General features: G+C 39.3%; 1 protein-coding gene across 6 annotated transcripts in view; it reads right to left on the reverse strand.

Moving 5' to 3' along the window:
* The window catches only part of alg2 (ALG2 alpha-1,3/1,6-mannosyltransferase), a 72,256-nt gene that overhangs the window by 40,536 nt on the left and 4,656 nt on the right, over window positions 1–27,064 (reverse strand). For 3 of the 6 annotated variants that reach the window (XM_086077976.1, XM_086077975.1, XM_086077980.1), the window contains exon 3: window positions 6,276–6,407. The exons of 2 other annotated variants lie outside the window; for them this stretch is intronic. The gene's annotated coding sequence lies outside the window, so the exon portion shown is untranslated. The remainder of the gene's footprint in view (window positions 1–6,275; window positions 6,408–27,064) is intronic. One more of the 6 variants, XM_086077977.1, reaches the window with a different exon arrangement.

A 27,064-nucleotide genomic window follows, 5' to 3' on the forward strand; every position in this document is an offset into this window, starting at 1 on the left:
GTAGAACTGCACATTCCTATATTGTTCATTCGGTAATTTTACCGATTCGACATGTCATCATCATTGCTCTCCCTCTTTTTATTTTTTATTTTGTATATGCGTGAGTGTGTGCATGTGTGCGTGTGTGTGTGCGTGCGTGTGTGTGTGTGTGTGTGTGTGTGTGTGTGTGTACATGTATGCGTGAGTGTGAGTGTGTACTCATTAATTCACCTAAAACAAAAAAATCCCATACTGTTCACCTAAACCGAATACTTCAGAATCCAGCTAGAGTCGTGAGGTTGTCAGGAGACCCGAGGAAGGATCAAAGAAATTCTTTTTTTTTTTTTTAAGCAGTTACTATGAAGCAGTACTGTACATTCATTTGCTCACAGACACAATATTACACACGTGCATGATTACCGGTAGTCGTAAGCATTTTCTTCTGACAATAGATCCACACTGCATGTTAGCAAATAAGCACTCCATTAGTCCCTCTATGGTTTGTTTTAAATCATAACACATGTTTGTTTCCCACTTATGGAAAGACAAGCAAGCTCTTAAGTCTTTGTTGCTATCCTCCTGATCCCCAACTTTTTTTCCCTTTCTCTCTCTCTCTCTCTCTCTCTGGGAAATAACCAACCAAATCAATGTTCCACTTCCACAAAGCAATGGAAAGAATCCTTCTGCTGTCATGAGTTCCCACATTTCACCTACAGTGACCCATGAGGGACAATAGACACATTTACATATGGATAGCTCAACAACTACCCGGACTTCTGCAAAGAGTGAAAAGAGACTGAGTGAATGGTCAAACCAGCAGCTATTTAACCCATTTTCACCTAACCCATCTCTGTTATGAGCCAATACCAACATGAGGTGTATTTGAGATTTTGCCAAATTCACAAAAACATATGCCGACAGGGTGGACAATGACAGGGTGAAGATTTTCGGCTGATCTTAGAACTTTTATGAGCAGATGGTGGCCCTTCACTTATCTGAACTAGACTGTGTACTGCTTACTAAATATATTTCAAATTTCTGAAAGGTTTTTAAATCAACTGATATTTCCCTATGACAGGGAGGACACGTTATCTTTGACAACGTCCAACTACTCACAAATGATGAAGAAAATTATGAAACATGCATAAATATTTACTCTAACTAGCCAACATTCAATGAAGAAAGAATTGCCATACTGTCACTGAAAACAAAGGATTTTGTAAAGGGGCAGTTATATATATTATAATGATATATTATTATTAGGGGTGTGAATTGCCTAGTACCTGGCGATTCGATTCGTATCACGATACATAGGTCACGATTCGATTCGATTAATCCCTATACGAATCCATAAATTGATTATTGCGATTTATTTTTTTTACTCAAATTTGGAAAGTACTAATCAGTAAACTTGTACATGTACACGGTAAGATTTGTATGAAAATGTATTTATTTATCTGAAAAATCAGGCTTATAACTGAGCCACTGCATTTAGCAAACAGGTTGCAGTCTGTTTCATGTTTGAACTGCACTGAAATTAAATATTAAGGCTTAATGTTCCATTAATATAACATTCTTCCGTGCTTAATGTGGGAATCCTAACCCTAAGTAAGACGTTTTGTTGAATATTGCCATAAAAAATTGATGTTTAAAAATCGATTTGAGAATTGTGCGCTGTAATATCGCGATATATTGCCGAATTGATTTTTTCTAACACCGCTACTATATATATATATATAATTATATATATATAATTATAATAGGGTGGATAGTAATTTCAGGAACACATGATCAAAACAACTAGTTTTATCAAATAACTTGTGGAAAATAAACAGATAAAAAAATATATAAATATTTACAATGATTTAACCGCATTGTAGCACAGAACAGCGTGTGGAACATGCCAAAATTATGTAAATCTGAGAGGTGTGCATCTCTCCGCAAATGATGTTTGGATATGGTTTTTCGACACGTGGGTGCAAAATGATTTAGGGGCGGTTCGATTTGAAGGGGGAACGATTCGATTCGATTCGGTTCGACTCAGTGAGATTCCTGATTCGATTTCGATATGGTACGGCTCAGTTTGAGAGGGTCTGATACCTTTTTGTTATCATTTTACATAATATATGAATGAATTTGTCAGTACTGTAAATGTACCATTTCCTTCTAAGATATATCTCTCCAATAGAAGACGATTCAATACGTATCTTGATTTATTTCAAAGTGGAACAATGCGATTCTGTTGGATTCAATACACACACATCTTTTAAATCAAAAAATGAGTTTTCCCGGTTCAAAATAATAATCATACAAAATGAAGGAAACACATTTTAATAGACTTATTGTATTGGTATGTGTACAAATGTTTGGCCCCTTATAATAAGAGTTTCATCATTGGGGCACGTTTTCATAATGAGTGATTTTAATGAGGACACTCCTCAGAGTGATATTGACCCGTACATCACATCTTTCTCGGCGACCTGGGATGTCACCTTTATTATTCAGTCATCTACAAAAATCTGCAGAATTTAGGAACCCACTTTTAACAAAGCACATGCCACAACTGCACGGCCATTTTCTGCTGCTAACAAAGGAGCATTCAAATGTGTTTAATGGTTTGATCTCAAAATGACCCAACGATAATTCATTGTGTTTGCCTGTGTGTGATATCTGTCACATTGATGCTCCCAGCGCTATTATAACGAGCATACGGTTGGCGTCACACACAGCTCATATTAAGCCAATGGCGCTTTGTGAGTCTTAATGTGACTATGTAAAATTGCGTGCCTCCATCTTGTTGTGAGCGTGCAGGCAAATGTGTGTGCTCATAACGCTGTTGTGCGTTTCCGGCTACGCGACAAAACCGCAGCTCAAGTCGTTTCGCTCGCGTTTTGAATGTCCGATTACAGGCAGTTAAGTCAGGGAGGGAACGCGGCAAAGAATCGGACTCGGGGGCAATAACCGGAGGGCTTTTGGCATCCTCATCTCGCCTCATCATCCGTCTTTATTGTGCGCGTACCCTCAAGTGGCTTTGCGAAACTTCCAGAGGAAGCGTCCGTGCGCCCGCGCTGTCTCAATAAGCACCATTCATGACTCACACTATAGGCAACAACACAACTGGACATTGTGCTTTCATACATTTATGCCCCTGTCACACTGAACAAGACGTGAGAAAGTAACCTCGTTTGATACAAATCCTATTTTCGCAGATTCCCTGATGGGAGGGAGACTAAAGGGAGACTAAGTTTCAAATGCAACTATGAAGAATTGAAGTCAAACGACAATCACCTCACATCACCGCTAGAACGAGATCCACAAGCAAGCAGATATGTAACCTGGCAAGCACGTGTGTGCGTGCGTGTGTGTATGCACGCGCCCTGGGCTGCTCCCTAAGGGATACTTGTGTCTCGTCTGTGAGTCACAGGCAGAGTCTGTGTCTGTGTTTGAGTCCATCAGAACAAATCAGCTTCAACATCCCCTGCTTTACCTCGGGCGTGCGCCACGCACACACACGTGCACACACGCGCACAAACACACTTGCATTGTACATGCTTAGACATCCCCAGGGCTATGTGCTATCCCCCCCCCGCGCTGTCCCCTCCAGCTGAAACCTCTTCTCCTCACTTTCCATGTCATCCACGCCGGAGCACTGCAAGCATATGTCGTTCACTCCCACAGCCGAGATATTTTGGCCACAGACAAACCACTATCTGCATAATACGCTGGCTTTGTTATATGTGATTATTTTACTCCAATCTCCCCCTCTGTTGTCGATCAAAGAAGGCCCATCACAAATAGAGATGTGATTGTATGTCTGCAAGTTGTTAAAGTGCCTCCGACAGCAAGACTGATTGCTACGCTTTATAGCCGACAATTTTGCCTTGTGACGGGCAAATCCATTAAGGTTCAATATATGATACAAGCGAAGAACAAAGATGAGATTATTCATTCTTAGAATCAATGTTTTCCTTTCTTAAAAGTGAAATAAACACAACCTGTGGGGAGAAGATGAAAGCCATGCTGGCTGGCTTTGTTTGGGGTCTCAAAAGCACATGCTGGCATCTTTCATGTCGAGTGGATTTTCACACAAAATGTGTAACATCCTATGGAAAATAAGAACATCTGCCTTCTCCATTTTTGCTGTACAGTGAATCTCCATTTATCACAGTGGGCTTTGTTCCAGAACCATCCGCGATGGGTGGAATCTGTAATTATGCAATTTTGAAAAAACATTTTGAAAATACTTTCAGCCCCCCCACACACACACACTTTAAATAAACGTAAAGGGAGAGGTCAACCACACTAGTCTAAACACAGCATCCTGATTAATAGTGTTTTAAGCAGCAAAAACAACCGGTTTTATTCTATCTCAGGGGGCAGCCATTTTATTTTTAATATTCTTTATTCACACAATAAACAATACAGTACACAAAATAAGAGAGATGATTGAATACAAACACAACAAACTAGAACACAGAACACGCCAGGGAGGTTAAAACATAAAAACGAAACAAAATAAAATGAACAATATAACAAAATAATAATAATAATAATAATAATAATAATAATAATAATACAAAATCATAATTTTGTCACTTGCTGTTGACTAAAAAGGACATCACAGTTGCTCCGGTCTCAGGTAACAACGAATCACGGTTCACCTGTTTTCTGAGTTTGGTCATGTGACATTCACAAGCTGAGCCATGATCAGTCGTTACCTGAGCAACTGTGAGGTCATTTTCAGTCGACAGCAAGTGGCAAAATGGCCGCCCCCTGAGATGAATTTAAAAAATGCTTTAATTATATTCCACAAACTAAATACTATATTTAGACTAGTGAGGCTGCATAGAACATATTGTTGTAATACATTTTTGGGGGGTTGACCTCCCTTTTTTAAAGTATGTATTCGTGCCTGCTCTCCAATGAAGAGGCAAGCTGTTTGTCACTCCCAGTTCAGGTTTAACATAAATCCTGTATATTTAAACACCAAAAAGTTTAACCAAATTGAATCAGAAGAAAATCCGTTGCTTTAATGCTAACATATTGCAAAATGCCATTATGTGTGCTAATGGAAATTAGCATAGACGTTTTTACTTGAAATTACACATCTTCAAACAGCTGCTACTTTAAACAACAATAATCACAGGCATATATTCTCTCAGCTATGTGGGAGCGACAACTATTACTGGAGCCTGGGAGTTGGGGACCTTCTCTGCCTCTTCTTCTTGCTTTTAATTATACTGCATCTACACCCAGTTGTGCTCAGTGCTGCCTGACGTGGTGGCATAACGTGGTACTACAGTATACTGAAGAATTACGACCTGCCTGTATACTGTAATAACTCATGAAAAACGATTGCTAAAAATCCGTGATATAGCGAAGGAAAATTATAATTGTAATATTGTTGTTCTGACCAATGCGTGCGTGCGTGCGTTTGCCAGCGTGTCCGTGAAGAGAGACACGTTAACAACCACAGCGCATCCCATGGGAGTGGAAAGGTCGGGGCACTCAATCGGGCGCCTGAGATGACCATCGATAAAATGTGTACGTTTGTCAAGTGAATAAAAGAGCTTCGAAAAGCCCTACACATCCTCACTGCGCAAGCGAGTGTTAGATAAGAGCCCCTGTATGGACTCGTGTCCTTGTTTGGAGTGTGCCTAATTTATGCGTGTTGTACGATGACGAGCCTCTCAGGAAATATCCTCACACAAGCACACGCTCTCCAAATTGGTGTCAATGTTTTGTTAGTGGAGGAAAAATGAGATTTTGAGAGTTGGGTGGGTGAAAGCGACCCCCCCCCCCCCGCCCCCCCAAGACCTTTTCCCTTGGTAGATTGCTTGGCATCGATGATGATGTCACCCAATGTAGACATCCGTGAATATTCCTGGCACACAATCAGGAGTTTTATACGAGTTCTAAGCAGGGGAAAGTGTCTTACCCCCAAGGTTAAGCCTTGAGTTTCCGGTTTTTTCCTCACTGCAACTCTGCTGACAGAGTGGAAGTCATTCCTGGCGTTCTCCATGCCTCGGTTGACTCATCGGGGCAGGCAGGGTGTTTGTTCACATACGTAGCAAATAGGGGATTGGGGGGGTGGGGGGATCCTTTGTGCGTATGAGGTGGCACAGCGCCACTTAAGAACATTAGAGAAGGGAAACACTGGGATTGCCTGACCAATCCATCCACTAATAATTGGATCAGCATGTGTCCAATGAGGCCCAGGCCACAAACTAATGTCCTAATTGGATTAGTGAGTGCGACTGTGTATGGATGTGTGTGTGAGGGCTTCCCTGGCTTACCGCGTGTATAGTAAAATTGCTGGAGTAAGACGTGCGTGCGACGTCACTCACTAAGACACATGTCCGGTGGCCCTTGTGACCGATGACAGGTATTTTCCAGGAGATTCCGTCAGCAACGCGAGGGTAACGTCACTAAAAAAAGAATGACAAGAGACACAGGGAGGAAAAGCTTATTTACCTGACAGTACTAAATTGATAATGAGTCTGGAAAGAAGGAGGGGGGGGGGGGTTGTCCACCTATTATCGGGATTACATAATTTGCAAGGCAGTGCCAACCGCCATGTGTTGTATTATTATTTAACTGGGCGGCTAGTTCATACTTCTTAAACAGGTTTTACTCCGTGCTGTTTTTTATTATAGTGAGTCGAGTTATTTCAAAATAATTATATAATGGAATGGAAATATGCTTTAGTGCGAAACTGTCACTAGCACAACCATTGTTAACTGTACAGGCCACTTTTAAGTAACAATTTAGATGTTCTCTGTCATCATAGAAATATTCAAGTAAGTTTTTAGATGTTCTCTGTCATCATAGAAATATTCAAGTAAGTTAATCTCCGTTTAGCTTTTTTTTTTCTTTTTTTTTTGCGGAGAATATCGGCAATAGCCTGTCACAACAGCAACATTAAATTTGTCCTTTATTTGTGCTTTCCACCTTTCATTGTTTTTGTGCCACGCTAAACCTTTTAGTTATAGTTTAGTGATTTTTCCCCCCGCAGAGAATATAAAAAAAAAAAAGGCCTGCTAGTTTTGTTTTTTTTAACTCAGATTTTATGGTTTAAACTGTTTTATTTACTGTCATTTGTTTTAACCCTTATCTGTAGCACTTTGAGATTTTTTTGAACTGTAAAGTGCATTACAAATTGAATGCATTTATTATTATTATTATTATTATTATTAATCTAGAAAAACGTACATGCTGTGCTGTTACAACGATGATTCATAACCTGCATTTAATACGTGTAAAAAAGAGAACAACAGGCTGAGCTTAGTGTCAACTGTGGATTGTTTATACACTCCATATTAAATCACCATGCTTTTGTCAATTATGTTGATGCTTTAATAGTCGGAAACAGTTGATTAATATTACTCCGAAATTAAATGAATGCAGTTGTCTTTAGAAGCCACGGAGTACGTTTCTTCTCAGATGGTGCCGTGACTGTCTCCGCTCATTAAATGAGACAATTAATTGACTTTTACTGCACAGACACATTGGCGACGTGAACAGTGATGGCGCCATAAAGCCGTCACACACACAACTTGTGTAACAATTCAGAATTCATACCAGCAGTAATACTTAAGTCTTCAGATGGATTAATACATAGGCTTGATAAAAGCTGTATAATACTGTAAGTTACGGGGTCAAACTGTTATTTCCAATGGGAAATTGTTGTGACTAAAGAGATGCATGAAATGCTGGATGAAATGGTAGAGTACCATCCCTCAGACAAAAGAACAGATTATCAAGTAGATCTTGAGTGGCAAAAAAAGAAGAAACATTATGGGTCCCTAAGGGAAATTCCAATTTGCACTACGAAACACATACCGGCCGATCCCAAATCCCCTGAAGGGCAAAGCAACTGCCACTCATAAAGTTCTAGAAACATATTCCTCCATTTTTAGTTTTGTGGTTTCCTTGTAGTAATTCCATCCCAAACACATCTAGGAAAATAAGACGACGTTACACTCTGATAAATGTATGTGCGAATCACATGCAGTAGGATTTGACAGGTGAAAATTTTCTGTGAACCTGTATACACGCCATAGGATGAACAATCAACTGAAAGCATAGCTCAAGGCACAAGATGTGACTTCAATGACTCCTCTTACAGTGTGTATCGCCAATCTCTGCATGGATATTTCTGAGCGACAGCAGGCTCCTTTCATATGGTATAACTAATCAACACGCTTGCACGCTGTTTCCTCACTGACAGCATCAGAGCTCTGCTTGATCGAGGTGGGGTTGTTGGTGCTGTGTTTCTCAAACTCAAAAAGGCCTTCGACACTGTCAATCACAAAATCCTGTTTTTAAAAATTATGCCGTTTTAATTTCTCCCCAAATGCAATCAAGTGGATTGAGTCTTATCTCTCTGGCCGCTCCCAACATGCCAGAGTCCAGTCATGTAAATCAGCAGCCCTTAATCTCTCCACCGGTCTTCCCCAAGGCTCAATTTTAGGGCCCTTGTTGTTCTCACTTTATATAAATGACCTTCCATCTGTCTGTGCTGATGTAGCCGTTCAAATGTATGTTGATAACACTGACCATCGTATCGATCATTGACTTTAAAACCATGAAAACCAATGCCAAAATCGAGCATGTACAACATTTTATGAAAGAGCCATTTATGCTTAAATTCTCCCGAATGCTTAGCAACAAGCTAACATGCAATAACCAATCAATTGAATGATGCCACCTGCAAACAGAAAGTAGAGGGAACTACATTTTCATTACCTATCACCAGACAACAACAAGTCAGACTCTACTTTGGTCCAGTGTTTGCATGTGTGGGTGTGTGACTGGGGGCTGGGATGCTGAATGTGCCAATCCATAAGCCCCATCGACAGAAAAACTACTGTTCCTCAACCGGAAAGAGCATTGGAGGAGAAACACTCAAACTGGATGTCCTCAGAGCAGTTCAAACACACAAACACACGCACGCAAATACACACGCGCTCACAGCAGGCAGGCACAGATGTCAATACTGAATTTGGGCAACAGAAATATTTAGCTGTGCACTGAGTGGGAGCCAGGGCAGAAATAAGACAAACCTGCTCAAAAAATATCTAAACTTCAGCTGTGTCCGTCGAAGTGCTGTATGAGGAGTTAAGAGCATAAAAATACTTCACTATATACGCAATACAATCATAGGGAATGCCTTGTATGTGTGGCAAGAGAACGCATAGATGATTGCAGACAAATGGCGCTTTATTAATGGTAAATGGGGCGCATATATTAGTTGTACAGATTTTCCCCGGGGGTTGGCTTTCAGGCATATATCACACTTGGAATAGCCGTATATAAATGTAACCATTGAGCGTACAATTTGCAAATATTGCTCCTCATTGTGTGGTGACACATGTAAGGGAATGTGCACAGGTTGAAGGTTCAAGTACTGTATGTGGCTGGTTTCCGCAAATCTGTCATGGCATACTGATTAAACATGCAGAGCTTCACTCGAGGCATGCACCATGAAGTAACATCCCCCTGTGGGGAATGTAAAGTCAAGGCCTTGGCTGGCGATCACTATTAAGGCTTCATGCACATAAGATTTTATTAAGGTTACATGGGAAGAAGTCCAAGTTAGGGTTACCATGACCGGAATGTTGGCAGGAACTACCACTCGGGCGCGTGATTGGCTACACAAAAATTGCCCCCCCCCCCCCCCACCAAAAAAAGTCTGAAAATGTATTTTGAAAAAGGCAGGAAAGAAAATGTTCAAAAAAACTAAAATGTCAGAAAATTGGTAGCAAAAAGTCAGAAATAAATGGATTTTTAAAAAAAAATAGCGATAAAATGTAAAAAAAAGAAAAAGAAAAAAAAGGACGAAGAGAGGCAGAAAATGTCAGAAATTTGACATAAAGGCAGAACATTCTAAAAACGTATGAAAAATGAAGTCTGACAAAAAGAAGACGAAAGGCAGAAGAAAATGAATCTGTACGTATTGGATACTGCATATTTTTCTGTTAGCTCTCAGTACATTAGATTATACTAACACTAACGCACCGTTTCCTTCATCACAATGTTCAAATGTTCTGCTGCTCCAGACAGATTTATTTGGCCAAAAATGGCCCTTTTGACAGGAAAGGTTGCTAACCCCTGGTGCATTTACAAGCAATGCGGCTCACTTGTTTTCTGAATTTGGTCATGTGACGTTTGCAAGCTGAGCAGTGATTGGTCGTTACACCTGAGCCCTGACAATATTAATCAGAATACATAGAACATATTATTGTAAAGATTTATATATATATATATATATATATATATATATATATATATATATATATATATATTTATACACTATTTATTTTTCTTCATCTTTATCTCTGCACTGCTGCACCACTGAAATTTCCCATCAAACTGAGAACTCTTAACACTCACCCACGTGAATAGATACGCACTCACAAGTTTACAACCTGCTCAGTTACGCACAAACCAGCAGAGGAAGGGCGATGGAAGAGGAAGTTGCTGTGGTCACACACACTGTGTGCTCATCATCCAGCACTGACAGAAATAGCTCCGTCAGTAAGTAAACAACACATCCCATTCATAAAAAAAATAAAAAATAAAATACCAGCCAGTGGCCGCCTACTCCCATACGGGACAGCACAAGGTGGAGCGATAAGGAGGAGATAGACGTTAAAAAAAAAAAAGGTGGAAATATAGACGGAAAACACCAAATGAGTGGTGAGGGAGGTGAGGTTTACGCGAGAAAGTAAGCCTGACGGTGACGATGACATCACATCCTCATCTGCGTTGCTTCCAGTTTGGTTTGGAAAACACCAGAAATTGACGTCACGTGGTGAGACACCACTTTCCGTTTCTTTCTCAAGAAGTCTCACACTGGTCTATCTTTGTGTGTATACTATCGCAGATGTACATACATATAACAACTTATGTAAAACAGCACAGTGCGCATCCCTAAGCTCTGACGGGAGTCACCAGCTGTTTTCCGGCCCACTGGCAGTGCCGTGACATAAAACGCTTTCCATTCACACACAATAAAACAAACACACAACACAGCAACCACGCAAAGCCAGATAAGGAAATTGTTCAGCAGCGTTAGGTTATACAGTGCAGTAAACACGCATGTCGAAGAGGAAGTGATGCAAGCTGCAGTGGAAGGTCTAATTTTAGCAAAAAGCAGAAGTGTCCATCTCACTTCTCTTTCCAGGAATAACACATACGCAAAATCCAGATGTGCACGTATGTACATGAGAACAATCAGTGAAAGTGCACACTTCCGCGCCACAGACACCCACGCAGTCTTCCACTGGTGGGGCCTCCACCATTTGAATAAGCAAATATGCTCCACACAAAAGGCGCAGACGTGTAGGCAACAAACTTTTTTCTTTTTCTTTTTTTACACAGTCAAAATAAAGTTCTTCATGGCGCACACCAAGCTGCTATTTATGACTTTTTATTCTCTCCATGAAAGTGTGTCATCGCAGTACTTGTGTCATATGATTGTCATGGCAATGAGGACAGAGTGGGCGTTCTCTCACTTCCATTTACATCATGAGACGACAGGATGCAAGCAGCAAGTGAGAGGAGAGTGGGCGGCGTTATCGCTACCTTGACCATACCGGACCGCGACTCTCTTCAATTGGAACCAAAGGACTCAGGAATCAAATACGGCACAGATAAATACGGAACAGGGTCTTTCAGTTGCACCATAAGATGTGCACAGACCTGGTAGATTCCATTGTAAACTGAAGAAATGTAAATGAATAAATATAAATAAATATAAATACTTTTTTCTGCGTGTGGAAAAGGCCAGCTTCTCACAAATATTGCTGACAAATCTGTCTAAAGCTGTGTTTAAGGAAGCCCGTCTCATTTGCCTTAATAAACCATCCATCCACGTCACATGTGAAGCAGAATGAAGATCCTGGTTAGACAGCAAGATGATGTCACAAGTGTACCTTAAAAATGTGCAGTTTTAGTGTACAGTGTTTACTGCAAAATACAAAACAAACTTCTTATCTTTTGTGTAGCTGCAGAACAGAAGTGATGTCAAAAGACTCAAACACAGAAATGACACAGAAATTGAAAAACAGATATAGAAAAATACTAAGTAACAACAGAGAGCAGTACTGGATTCAGAGAAAGAAAGAAAATCCTTGACGGAGAAACCTTGACTGTGAAATCTCGATTGAGAGTAGGACTAGGATAGGAAACCTCGACGTGCTAAGCGAAAACTCTGCTATGGAACCTCAACATACTGAAAATTGTCTCATTCAGTAACTCTCGCAATGGCAATGCACAATTCTATATGACAGAATAAAGGCAGGTGTATAGTAACTGATCACAGTATCCCATTATCATCATAAGGGACATAGTAACCGCATAAGCACAAGACATCCATAACACAATGAGCCCCTGACCTGCATAAGCATAATAACTGCATACGCATGATAAACCAACATCATAGCCAACCCAAAACACAATCACAACAGATGGATTTAATCATTGGATCGAAGGATGCACAATAACTATCGGACAAATTCTGGGAAAATCGGCCCAAAAAATATGCAAGTTTCGGCAAGATGTTCCTAATTTAGTTCTACGGTCATTTTATTTTCCTTTTTGGGTCATCATCATCAAATAAAACACACATTTATAAATGCAATAATTTGCTCTTGTCTTGTCCCGTTTTCATTTGATTTCTGGATAATAGTTTGTTTTGAACATTTGTAATATTAATGTCACATTCCAAGCCGTTTGAGTGATGGAGGTCCACTGTACATAACAACGATGAATGGGAAGAAGTCGCTCCTGCGGTCTATTATCATGAGTGGCCCAGAAATGTCGAAAAGTATTACGTTCCTTTCAGCAAAATGAATTAATATTCAAATACAAAAGGGATATAATGACATCCAGAGAGAAAGCGGAATCTTATATTTGTGCCTTCTTAGCTTTGCGCACAATGGCATTATTGTAACCATGACAACAAGGGCTGCCTGGCCTAATATTAAAGAAGTTCCACCCTTAAAACCAATCATTGTCCTCTAAATTGTGTTTTTTTAGGCCAGAAGAAGAAATGTAGCTTAGCCATACAGCCTATAAGATGACTTTTAAAGGATTCAAGAGGACTCATAATTAGTTTGCTTAGTTCTTTTCTTTCAATGTATGCTATGTGCTATTCCTGTCTTGAAATGCCAGTTTAAACTGAAAAGTCTGGTTTAGTGCAATGCATAGAGAGGGAATGCTGTTTCTTCCTCCATCCTTCCAATAACTTTCTCTCTCTCACCCCCCACACACACACACAGTGCAAGGGCCAATCCCGAGGTGCACCCCTGGGGGGGTTAATGGACAGACTCACTCATCCTGATACTTCCCCCCCCCCCCCCCCCTCCAACTCATCTTCCATAGAGACCACCCCTCATTTTTTCCCACTCTACTTGTGTTTTCCACCCCAGTGGAAACACAGAGGGGTGGGCGTGTGGCAGAGCGGGTGACTACAGCGCACGCAGGAAAATGGGTCAGATATAGGAAGAGATCACGGAGGGGGCGACCATCGAGGAGTAAAATGTGCTCAAGGCAAGCTGTGTGTGTGTGTGTGTGTGTGTGTGTGTGTGTGTGTGTGTGTGTGTGTGTGTGTGTGTGTGTGTGTGTGTGTGTGTGTGTGTGTGTGTGTGTGTGTGTGTGTGTGTGTGTGTGTGTGTGTGTGTGTGTGTGTGTGTGTGTGTGTGTGTGTGTTTGTGTAGAGGTGAGTGAGTGGGGTGGGCTAGTGGGGAAAGCTCCCCAGGGTGGCATCACCTTGAGGCACATGCCTTTGGAGTCTCTCGTTCCAATATAACACTTTGATTTTTTTGGGTCAATTATTTAAAAAAAAAATGTGCGGAATAAAAATACAAAGGAGCTAAAAGCGACTCGTTTCAGTCATCCTGCTCCGCAACGTACCAATTTAACAGTCATAAACACTTTTTTTTTTTTTTATACTGCGCACACTCGTTTTAAAAGCGTCACACACGTCGCTGCACGCGTGGGTGTCTTAGTTGTGTGCGATAGTGACTCCATGAGCGTTTGTGTGAACAGTGGTGATGCATAGGAGACAGTTGCGTGTTTTGGCACACAACATGGCTGGGGATGAAGTTGTCATGGCGACTTTTAGGACTTCACCATGGTGACTATGAATGGGGACACACACAGACACGCACAACTGTCTTTAAAAATCTAATTTAGAGTCAACTATGTCAAAATACGAGACCCTATTTTTATTTTTTTTACTTTTACATTGTAGCAGTTTCATGACCCAGTTTTGTAGACACAAATGAGCTTTTTGTCAAAGATGTCCGGGTATCTACTGATGAACCACATGAGAGGATGTTTTGTTTTCGAATTTGGACATGAGGATTGGCTGACAACCAGTTCAGGGTGTACCCTGCCTACTGCCCGAAGGCAGCTGGGATAGGCTCCAGCAAACCCGCGAGTCGCGACCCTTGTGGATGGATGGATGGAATTTGGACATGAATTACTCTGACCTAAAGGAATTTTTAGTCACGTGAGCTTCATTGGAGTCATGTTTGCTGTAGGATTCTGGACAGTTGTAATAGCCAGACAATTGTAAGTGCAATTAATGATTAAGGTAATTAAAAAAAACATATGTTTTTATTTTATTTATTTCCGTGAAAAAACTAATTTTACTAGACAAAGTGCAATTTTTGCATAAATTAAATAAAAGCTGAATGCTATTAGCTGAATGCATGTTGCTTATAAAGTAAATTGAAAGATAAATTACTAAAGTACTAAAATGTGGTCCAAGCAGGGTTTGAACCCAGGTACTGTGGTGGAAGCAATTGCTCTAACCACTGAGCTTACTTGACTTGTTGCCTAATGGAGTATTCATTTTGAAAAGTGTCAACTGATTCTGAAAGCTAGCATGCATTTACTCATTCAGTGAAATTATAATCCATTTCCTGATCTGATAGCCAGTTGGTATACATAATATATTTGCAATGTATAGTCGAAGGTGGGATTTGAACCCGCGAGCTCCCGGTTATTGGACAATGCACTTTACCAACTGCACCACTGAGCAATATCAGACAGATGGTAATGATGATGAGTTGTATGTATTGAAGTGGGTGTGGAAAGTGGGACTTGGAAAAATGTCCATGCCTGTCCCATTGAAAATGAATGGGGAAAAGTTGATATTTAACGTTAAATTGTGTGAATACTGTTAAACAATGTGAAATCAGACGATATAAACCCCGGGAGGCGTGAATTTTTGAAGCAAACGGTGTAAATCTGAATTATTATGTGGGAGTTGTTACACGGCAAAAAAGGGTGGAGAATAAAAATCACAATAACATATGTGGGAATCCTACAGCATTCCCACAACAAGTAGAGTTTTGAGTACATTTGACCACTTTGTTTAAAACATAAAAATAAAGTTACTCAAGCGTTGAGGAACAAACTTGTGACCTTCAGCTTGGGAGACAGCTACTCTACCACCTGAGCCATGCCACTCTTGCTGTTTTGCCAGTGTACTGAATTGCTGGTGTATCCAAAATTAGACCAAAAATAGGTCTCTTGGATCCTGCCTGACACCACCAATATACTAACCCACAGCAGGAGTGGCATGGCTCAGGTGGTAGAGTGGCTGTCTCCCAACCTGAAGGTTGTGGGTTCGTTCCTCAACCGCAGAGTAGGTTTTTGATATTTTTGATTGAAAAATGTAGCAGCAATATGTAATAACTGTTGATGTTTTTTAACAATAGCTTCATTTATAACTTTCATAAAAGTGGGTCATGACTTGGCAACAAGAGGAAAACACACATTTTCCCAACTGGTGATGAAGAGCAAGACGCAACAGAGGCCAAATAACTTTTGACCCTTCCATTATGAAATAGGCACTGACACCCATACACACTAAACACTCCAACGTCAGACAATCACACACATTAATGCTCTGACATCATGGTCGAGAGGACCGTTGCGCAGGAACAGCTGTTTGGTAATTACCACAAAGAGTGTGTGGCGCAACAGTATGGGTCAGCGCAAATGTGTGTCAGATTTTGAGTGTATGCCGCTACTGCATGGGAGACTAGGTCCGCACAGCACAGCGGCGGTGTGGTCAGTGTGGGAGAGATGAGTCACAAGGTCGACCTGAAGTTACATTCCAGTGTTGGGGGAGGAAGACCAAGATACATAAAAACCGTATGAGAAAATACAAACCAATAAGAAGTCAGAGTGGCAAAAAAGAAAATGACTTATCATACAGACATACGCAATTTTCTTTCTAAAATAACAGCTTCCTAATCCTAGTGATGGTACAGTAGCTTGTAATAAGGAGAACAGTGTCTCTGTTGTTGCCGTGGTTACCCGTGATTACATATTTTAGCAAGCACGTCCTAAAAAAAAAAATACTAACAAGTATAACTATAGCGAACAAAAACTCATGAAATAACTAAGGCTAAAATAAAAAAAAAAACATGTTAAACATTTTCAAAATGCTTTTTGAAAAAGAAAAGAAAAAGAAAAACTAAACTAGCTATAATTATAGGGAAAATGTCCTTAGTTTTTGTCTCTGTTAATTTATATCATCCATCATTAGTCATTGTATTTACTTCAGCATTTATGTACAGAAGAAGCAAGGTCAAAGAATGGATTAGTTTATGTTACTTTATTACACAATACTTAGTGACCTGTTTTTTTAATCTTGCATTTGACAAATACTCCGTATATTTAAAAAACTAAAACTGATACTAAAACTAAGAAAAACTAAACTAACAGAAATAATTTAAAAATAAATAAAAACTAATACAATCTAAAAAAAACGGCTCTGAAAACCAACTAATTTATTTTTTTTAAGTCTAAATGAAATAAAGTCTAATTAAGTCCAAATTTATTATAAACCAGGTACCACCATCATGACCAATCTTAAAAATATAGTATGCCTCAGTGTTCATTAAAAATAAGACAAAGGTATTAGGCATTAAAAAGTATGTTTCATACTATTGTAAGGCACTGTGAAATTGCGCACAGATTAAACATTGTGTTAGTATACACTTCCGGTCAAATGTTTTACAACATCACAATTTTTCCTAACTTTTTTTTCCACGCAGATCCATGTTTCATTGTTCACGGAAATGAAATCAGAGAACAAAAGTAGTTGTGGAATCAATCTAAAGCAAAATGCACTACCATTGCACATACCACTTCAAGCTATTCATTGGACTGAAACTGCTTGACTTTTAATGACTGAAAATTTTACATCCGGGTGTTCCAAAACATTGGACCAATAGTGTAAGAAAATTAAAAGTTTAAAAATTAAACACAAATGTATTTAGTATTGCACAATTTTATTTTTTTTTAAACAGCTGAATTGTACTTTTCTTAATTCTTATTTTTGTGTTAAGATGACTGTTCTGTGGTCCATTTTCATAACGCGCTCTGATGATCTTACAGTACATGAAGAGCCAACTCCACTGGGGAAAAGACGGAAGGAATCCTGCCCAGACATTCCATGGAACCCATTCCCAAGGAGTTTCCACTATTCCGCTGTCTTGATAGGAGGAATTTAAATTCAAAATAGAGGAGAGTCTCAAGGCACAAGACGACACTTTAACATCTACGACTCAGCTTGTTGAGGTTGAATCAACCTGTAGTAGGCCTTACATAAACAACAAGAGTGATGAATGACCTAAAAATTAGGGTGTTTTTTTAATTCCATTCCCAAACAGGGAAGTAAATAAACTTACTTTAATGTTTACTATATGAGCTTAAAATGAAGGGATTGATACTATAAATCAACATTGAGAATGATTGCATTGCTCTTGCATATTTTCCCCAATAAAAAAAGCGAATTACAAAAAAAAAGCTAAATAAACAAATTTAGGTTAAATTTAAGAAATTATATCTTACTTAAGATTTCAGTTTTTGCAGTGTGGACTATTGATCGGTGCACCACTAGTACCTTATTGCAGAGCAAGTTAGCTTAGCGCCTAGCATTCCCCCCTTGCAAGCCGCCAGCAAAACAAAGGAGGATAGGCAACTGTGTGACGTGATAAGATTGACACACACAACATTGGCGATCACATGGTCGCGCTGTCTTGAATCGTGATTTCTATCCAAAAACCATAAATTGTTCGACCCGACTAGGAAATGCATTTTTCATTTCATAGCCATTTATCATTTACTCAGAAACCAAGCCTTTGAGGCACATTTACACAAAACCCAATGAATAGTGGTTGTGATATGTCATCAACATATCAAGTCCAACCCTGCAGCAAAACATATACAAAGCAAGCTCACATAATAGTCAAAGATATAAAACAATGTCACATTTTAAACTTGCAAATTGTCAGCCTAGTTTTCCAGTAAGACACGCAATAGCCTTAAGATGTCAATTATGTTGAAATCACAAGCAAAATCACACGTGCTACATAAAGTACGTATTTAAATGCACAATATACAGTACATCCAACTTTGTTTCAAGAAAGGACCTAAAGGTCTAAATATTTTTCTGGATGAATGGACAAATGGTTGCAAAGACACACTCGCAAATAGTGCACAAGGTTTTCTCAGTACAGTATGCTGTGGTTTCTGCAACAATTGAGCCAATTCCCCATGAAGACAACCGCTCATCATCCATTAACAAATCCTGTTAAACTCATCAAGTCTTTTTCTTCTTTTTTTTTTTGTTGCCTGATTTGTATTGTCTCTTTCTGTTTGTGTTTGTAGGTGTGTGTTCTGCATAAGCCATCAATACTCAAAGGTGGATTAACCACCGTGACATCAGAAAAAAATGCTCTGTGCACTGTTTGGGTGCTGACTCGTCAATGAAGAGGAAGGCAAATTTGAAAACAAAACCGACGTTTTTGGGGGGTTCGCGAATCACCGTTGGGCAGCACACAGACACCGTACTTACGCAAAATAGTGGCATGGGGCATTTATTTACCCAGCTGTAAATGGGGTGGGGGGGAAGGGGGCTGTACGTGCATGCGTGTGTTCTCCCTCGCCCCCCGTTTGGAAAGTACACTTGAGCGGTATTATGTAGCTGTTTCCACAGTGGAAGCCTGTTCCTGGATGCGGGGCTGCAGTGGAAGTTCCCCTTGATGGAGGGAAGGACCAGGAGGGGGGAAACAAAAGACAGGGGAAAAGGAAAGAGAGCACAGAGGAAGGAGTGAATGGAAGGTTTAAAGAGAGGTCAACACAGCATTCCCTGAGGTAACCGGACAGGTGTAAAGAGTCAGACGAGCGGCGCAGTGAGGAAAGTTGCCCAAAGTCAGCTGGGGTAGTCTCCAGCTGAATCATGTCGCTAATGAGGTAAAGTGCTACATAAAATGTGATAAATTGATATGCTATATAGCAAAATAGCCAGTGTTAGATTAACACTGAGAGTGTTAAATGTAACACTAGAAAAGTGTTTATGTGTGTCCTCGCAAATGAATGTAAATCTGGCACTTTTAAAAGTTACTTTTTTTCACACTTAACCAGTGTTACTCCAACACTTTATTGTGTTAAAAATCTACACTGGTAAACGCTGAGTAGTGTTAAACATTCAGTTCTACCAAACTACACTTAACTCTGGTGTTTAAACATATATGAGGGTATTGCACTAGTGTCGGTGTTAAAAAAATTAACTCAAACTATACTTTACTCGGGTAAATGGTACTTCATTTATATAGTGCACTCTAAAAACAGTTGGCTTAAAAATAACCCAACTATGGGTCAAAAATGGACCGATCCTCTACTTGGGTCTATTTGACCCAATTTTGAGTCAGGAAATTGGTCTTATAGTGTAAAACAACTCGTAAATATTGGTCAGATCCTTTACTTGGGTCAAAAAATTGGGTCATTTTGTATAAAACAACCCAGAAAGTTGGGTTCAATTGAGTGTATTGGTCCATTTTTTATCCATAATTGGGTTACTTTTGACCCAACTGTTTTTAGAGGGTGTGTTTCCTCCTTTGCCCTCAAAGTACTTTGTATTTTGACTACTGATGCAAACTGGGGTTCAATATCTTGCTCAAGGATAGTTTGGCCTGGCGAACCCACATTCTCAGTGTTACGAGATGACCACTCTACCACTTAGCCACGCCGCTCCAACAACAACAACTGGATTTATCGCTATTGAAATGCCGACAGCATGCTGGAAATTAGGAATGTTTCTCTTTCCACCGGAAATGAGGGTGTGGTCAATTTAACACTCAAGGTAATGCTTTCTGGTTACACCCAACATCCACCTCAACACTCAAAGAAATTTACTCTATGATCATATTTGATCGAACACTGGAAATTTAACACTGACCGATTTGCTGTGTACTTTTCCGTAATTCCAAAGCCTTTAATTCACTCAGTGTACAAATTTTCCTGGTGTTTGGTTTATCTCTCAACTAAACTATCCGATTTATTTACTAATTAGGTTCTAAAAATAAAAATAGTCACGGGTCTTTGGTTTGGTTTTTCTACCTGTTGACGCCTATGCGAGGAATGGAATGGAATAGAACTCAGCCAAACCAAAAGGCATTGTGCTTCCGTTTCGAGTCATTTGCCAAGATGGAAGATGCCAAATCAAATGTTATGGTCGAGAGAAAAATAAATAAAACGGTTCCAAATCAATTACACAATATGCATAAAAGAAAATCCGTTTTTAGAGCAATGATGATGACATTACCGAATGAACAATACTGAGCTCTTTAAAAAAAAATATATATATTTTTTTTCTTAAATAACTTTAAAAAAATAAAATAAAGAAAATCCCATTTTACGAAGACAATGTTTATTGCCAGAGAGAAGTTTACTTGAAGAAGTGTGTTGCAGAGTGTTGACAGGGTCCAACCTCTATGTTAGGACGTTTGAAGCATGAACCAGCTAGCACAGGGGTGCTCAAGTTTGGTCCTCGAGAGCCCTTATCCAGCCTGTTTTCCATGTTTCCCTCCTGCAGCACAGCTGAATCTAATGATCAGCTAATCAGCAAGCTTTGTGTGGTGTGTTAGTGGAGAGAAACATGGAAAACAGGCTGGACAGGGGCTCTCGAGGATCGAACTTGAGCACCCCTGAGCTAGCACTTGTCCGCCATGTCTCGTAATACCGCAACAGTGAGTCGGATGAACATAAAGCAGTCCAAGTCATAGAAGCGACCAGTGATCAGTGCTTCTCAAAAAAAAATTCTTACGCTGCCCCAGGAAGAAGAAAAATATTTCACCCCAATCTTAATGCTGTTGGGAAAACCGATAAAACCTCATTTTAATTTTGTATATGGAAGAAAATTATACAGTAGTTGGTGTTAGTATGTTTTTGCAAACTTTGGACGTCAGCAACAACTTATGACTGCTTTTATAGCCACTGCATTCCCACTAAATAAGTGAGTGGTTACAGTCATGGGGAGTGGCAAGTTAAGTACTTGATCTGCAGGTATGCAGCTGGCTGAGAATCAGTAGAAACACTGGCACTCGTCCATCTTGGACTATCGTTGTTATGGATTTTTTTTTTTTTTTTACTAATTCCACACTGCAAGTTTCTGGGAGGTTCACGATGAAACCCACAGGGGCAGACACTACTGTCCGCAGATGAGTGTGCTGTTTCCACAGGTAGTTTCTGCATTCTGGTTGTAGAGGTCCAAAACGGAGTTACTTTGAATGAAAATGTATTATTATTATTCATTATTACAATCAAGTGTCACAATTGAGAGACAAATACAGCTAATTTTACTTTTTTCTATTTTACTTTTAAGTATATTCATATTGTCAGTATTGTAGACATTTATTGCTCATGCATACCTATATACAGTCAATTTCAACATTTCAATTTTGCGAAGCAATTTTAAAACTAACATCCATCTGTTTGGATTTCAAAAGTTGTTGATCTAGTTGTAGGAATCATAAAAGCGCTGTTTAACGCACACAAAAACAATTTTTGCTCGCATAATAAACGTGAACGTTACCTCCACAGTTCCAGTGCCCCGGGGATAGTACAATTCCAGAAAAAAAAACCTCTCACGTCCTAAAAACATTTGAGTTTGAACCATCCTCACCCATGTCTAGTGAGACGTTAGTGTACCTCTCGAGACCTTAATTCAGTAAATCCTTCAACACAAGTGTGCACACCCTTCAGAGCTTGGGATGTGGCTGTGATTAGAATTAACCAATCATATTCAAATTCATGTTAAATTAGAGTCAGCACACACAAAGCTGACATTTTTGTAGTCACATTTTTCAGCATCCGCAGAGAGCTTCCACAGCAGCAGAGGGATCGCACGGTCTAAAGGTATGTTAGAAGAAGGGTGCAACATAATTCTAAGATACTGACTATATATACAATGGATCACAGTGACAACATAATCATTAAATTGGTTGTCCATCCCAAAAAACTAGTCAGGAAGGTTGCCAAGTGTCGGACAGCAACATTAAAGAACCTGAAGGAATTTCTGCCAAGTAATAGCCGTGTAGAATTTGTGACAACAATCTCCCATTTTCCTTATATGTCTAGGTTATGGGGTGGTGTGACAAGATGGAAGCCTTAAATTCTCCCAAATGCATGTAGGAAAAGTCCAATAAAACCAAGTTTAAACTTTTGGCAAAAATTCCTAGGCATATTTGGTGCAAACAAAGGTTAAAACTAGCAAAATAACTCGAACTAAAATTGGGTTGCTGTAGGCTAAGTGGTAGAGCACCCACACCATGTACAAAAGCTAGTCCACAACACAATAGACCCCGGTTTGATTACTGCACAGAGCAGCTCTTTGCTGCAGCTCTGTCTCTCTCCTCCACTTCCTTTTTAAAGCTTCAGCTGTCCAATCAATACAAACTGCAAAAAGCTACAGCACACACACACACAAAACGAAAATTGGGGGGGTGATGTTAACGAAATTAAATGAAAAAAAATGTGTTAATAAAAGACTAAACTAACTAAAATTAAATTTTACACTATATTTATATCCCCAAAAAAAGTCTGTCTTTTTGTTTTTGCCATTTAGTTTGTGGACTCTTAGTATCTATATTCGAATTGGTGATGGGTGTTTTTAAAATTCTCTTTTTGTTGAGTTTTTACGACACAATAGTCATTGTGATGTTTTTTTTCATATTGCGCACAAGAAATACACAAAATATTTCTAAAACGAAACTAATATGACACATTAAAAAAAAACTAAAACTAACAAATCCGCTCTGAAAACTAATTACAATTAAAAACAACAAAATCGAACGACGAAAACGAAATCAAAACTAAATTCCAAAACTATTACACAAATATACTCATCACTCAACAACACCATACCTTCAGGTGACGCATGGCGGTGGCAACATCATGCTTTGTGGTTGCCATTGTTCAGGCATGAGTAAAGGTAAGAGAAATTATGAACAGTTCCAAATACCAGACAGTGTTAGCACAACAACTTTAGGCGTCCGCTAGAAAACAAATAAATCTCAGGAAAAGCCTATCGAACAGATACATTTTATTAATCCAAGGCACTTTAAATTGTGGCAGGTGTGTGATGACTCCCATTTGACAGGTTTGAATGTGAATTGTTATTTCTGAACGTAGCCAAATAAATCACATACCACATTAACTCAGTAGTTTATTTTTACTACAGTTCTCAACAATATGTTTTTTTTTTCTCAATTCGGTTATACAATTAACATTAATAGTGGCAAAAGTGCGTGGATGGATTATGTCTCATTACATCCACAGATGCATTTCTTTCATTTTCTTTGAAGACATAATGGAAGTTGGGTTCACAATTATCAATAATTAAAGCTTAATCCATGTCGCCTACTCTAAACAATTATTTAGAGCAATCTGTTTTGGGTAAGGCTGTCCTGACTCATGCAAATCAGCCACTGCCCACCATCTTGTGCCAACAGGTATGATTCACGCAATTCATTTTCGATATGATAGTGTGTCCATGTGGTCTGCCTGTCGCTTGCGACAAACCGAAGTGGCAATCTTAGCACAGTTAGCTTCTAAGTCATGGGTGGATAAAGTTGGTGTGAGATGGCTATTCTTTAATTTAGCACGACCTATATATCACTGTATGTCAAAAACAGTTTAATTAAAGACACTTTTTTTTTTAAATTGGCACAAGAAATTGACTTGTCATTTCACATTTGGTAGGTGGGAAGACACTCTAAAGACCAAACTAATTCTAAAAAAAATTAGAGAGGCCGATATCAATACAGATTATTAGTAGTCAAGGAGGTCGATAAACAATATTCAGAGCCGATTGGGGTAAAAGGGAAACTATTGGCGTCAAAATTTTCAATAATACAATGTAATTGCCTTTAAGCATGATTATCAAACAACTGATCAAATTTGCAACATTTTCAATTCAAGGTGTTTTTCCTTTTTTCTTAAGACAATTGACTATAGCTCACAGTCTCATCAGCAAGTCATTAAAAAAAAAGAGCTGAATCCAAGCTTCAACAATTTAATAGCACTCTACAGTACATAAAATGTTCCAATATTTTAATGTACTGGTAACTTTTACTTAGCTTGATATACAAGTCAGGGTGAAAGTTGAAGCGACGGCTTCTGTTTATTGAACTAGATTCTCTGGCAGCAGCATTTCAACATCCAAAATGAAAAATAAGGAGTCGGCTTTGATTATGCAAGACATATTGGAATTTGATAATTAAAAGGTAGAGAGTTGTAATTATCCAAACTGGTAATCAACTGAACGAAACCGCTGAGGTGTGCTGAGGACATGTCTTTGACTGCTTTCAGTTCAATTCAAATCATAGAGGCCGTTTACAATAGCCTAGTCAGTTTTTTGTATATTGCAGGAGATTCTGGTTTAGAAAGTGGCAGGAAAAAGTGGTCAGGGGGATATCTTTGGTTGTTTTAAGGTAATTACGGTGAATAACGAGATCAAACAACAGTCGCATACTTCGCCTCAATACATTATTTAAAGGTTTGAAGACAAATATTCTTTGTGTTGAATACCAGTTTTCGAGTGAAACAAAGACAATGAGAATCCCATCGCTGTTCTCAACAAGATAAGCCAGTTCTATGATTAAAATGCTTGAATCTTTGCTGGAGTTGGGGGAGTGGAATAAGCTGTGGTGAACTGATCTGAGGTGTTCTATAGCTGCAGGGGAAAGTCTCAGGCTTGCACAAGCTAAAACACACACAGTGGATAAACAAACAAAAAAAGTCTACACACCTGTTTAATTATCAGATTTTTGGTGATCTAAAAAAAAAACGAAATAATTTATTAATTATTTGTATTTATTTAGATTTATTATTATTTATTTATATAACTTATTTATAATTTATTAATTATTTGTATTTATTTAGATGTATTATTTATTTATATAATGTATTAATGATTTGTATTTATTTAGATTTATTTATTTATTTATTTATATGATTTATTTATAATTTATTAACTATTAATTTAAAATAAAAATATATAAATAATTTCAAAACTTTTTTTCCAACATTAATGTAATCTATAACCTGTACAAAAAAAACATGTAAAAATTTAACAACAGAGATATGGTAATTGCACAAATGTGCACACCCTCTGTGCTTCATTGTATACTTTCATTTTCTGCTCTTCCCCTGACTGATACCGTTGAACAATGACATCCCTTTGAGGATGTGGAAGCTCTCAGTGGACCATGGCTTGTGTTGCAAGCAGGTGACTCCAAAACTATCAGCAAAAGCCTACTAGAACAGCTGGACTTTATTTGGGGTGAACCAGAAGCACTTAAAACGATAGCAGGTGTGCATGCTAACCCCGATTTAATATAGCTTGAATGTGATTGGTTAATACTGAAGACAGTCATATTCCCAGTTATTTACATATTTCTATATACCAAATGTTTCAGTGGTTGAATTTTACTTCTCTGTAAATGTTTGTTTCTCCCACTTGTACAGGTTTGTAGGTCACAATGGTAAAAAAATGCATTTGGACAGGGGTGTGTAGACTTTTTATATCCACAATAGTTCACAATCGACTACCTAACTTAAATAACCATTGACTGCGGCATAACGTAAACCGACCGCCAAACATCATTTAAGGTCACCACCGTTCTCTTCAGTGGGAGTTTGAGTTGTGTGTTTCGACACCAGTGGCCAAACAATGTCACATGTATGTTCCCCTTTCTAAGATCCCCCTGAAAATGGCCTTTAAACAAAAGTCTCCACTGTGGTGACTCACTAACACTATCCCGTGCCCCCTCCAAATCAGGATGGTTGGTAATACCTCTGAAAAACTTTAAAAGTCATCAGCGTCATTTTACCACGTGATGTTATTGCTCAAGAGCAAGAATCCTTTGTGTTCTTCTTTTGGTAATGAGACTGTAAGAGTCCCCATTTTAAATACGTGCACACAAGATAATAACCGCGCCATAGGAATAAAATTGCATGACCTTCAATAAACTCTTTGTAACAATGCAAATGAATCCATGGCATGATGGAAAATGTGCCGTGGAGGTGCTAAACTTCAACACTCATAAACCTGTTCACATGCACAAATATGCAAAAAGAAGAAAAGTGCACGCGAAGAAAAGTGGGGTTTGGTCGCTCGCGCGCTGTTACTCAACCTTTGAATACCTGATTCACGTGGTAAGATTTTACCAGCGAAACCGTAAAAAAAAAAGGTGATAAATCTGCCATTGAACAAGCGTGGGTGTCGACGACGACGGAACATTACGCACGCGCTGCTTTGCGTTACACTGCGTGGAAATGCACACTGGTGAGCAAAGCGCCAGAACATGTGATAGCATCTGCTAATAGCCCCGAGTGGTATACTGTACGTCCGCCTGTGTCGCGGCTCATGGAAACACTTCTCGCCCCTTTCTCCTGTCTTTGGGCACTGGGCTGATAAGGCAAGGATGGCTTGCGTTACTCCACTTGGGCAATCCCGGGTGGGGGAATCCCCCCGGGGTGTGTGCGTCCACGGAAAGGGAAGAATGCCACTATTGAGCAGTCTGCCACCGCCGCGGCAACCCCCACCCCCGCACGCCTTCCTCTTCCTTGTGCTCTGACGTACAGTTGCGGCAGATTTGGTGACAGTGAGATAAAAGCCTTCCTCTGTCTGTGTCTGTGCTCTCCTCGCTCTCCGGTGACACCGGAGTGCTGAGTGCTGCCGCTTTGGCCGGTCCGCATAGAGGCCTCA

Source organism: Leptonotus elevatus, chromosome 6 (genome assembly GCF_054856555.1).
Source record: "Leptonotus elevatus isolate MCC_2025b chromosome 6, RoL_Lele_1.0, whole genome shotgun sequence".
Classification (NCBI taxonomy): domain Eukaryota; kingdom Metazoa; phylum Chordata; class Actinopteri; order Syngnathiformes; family Syngnathidae; genus Leptonotus; species Leptonotus elevatus.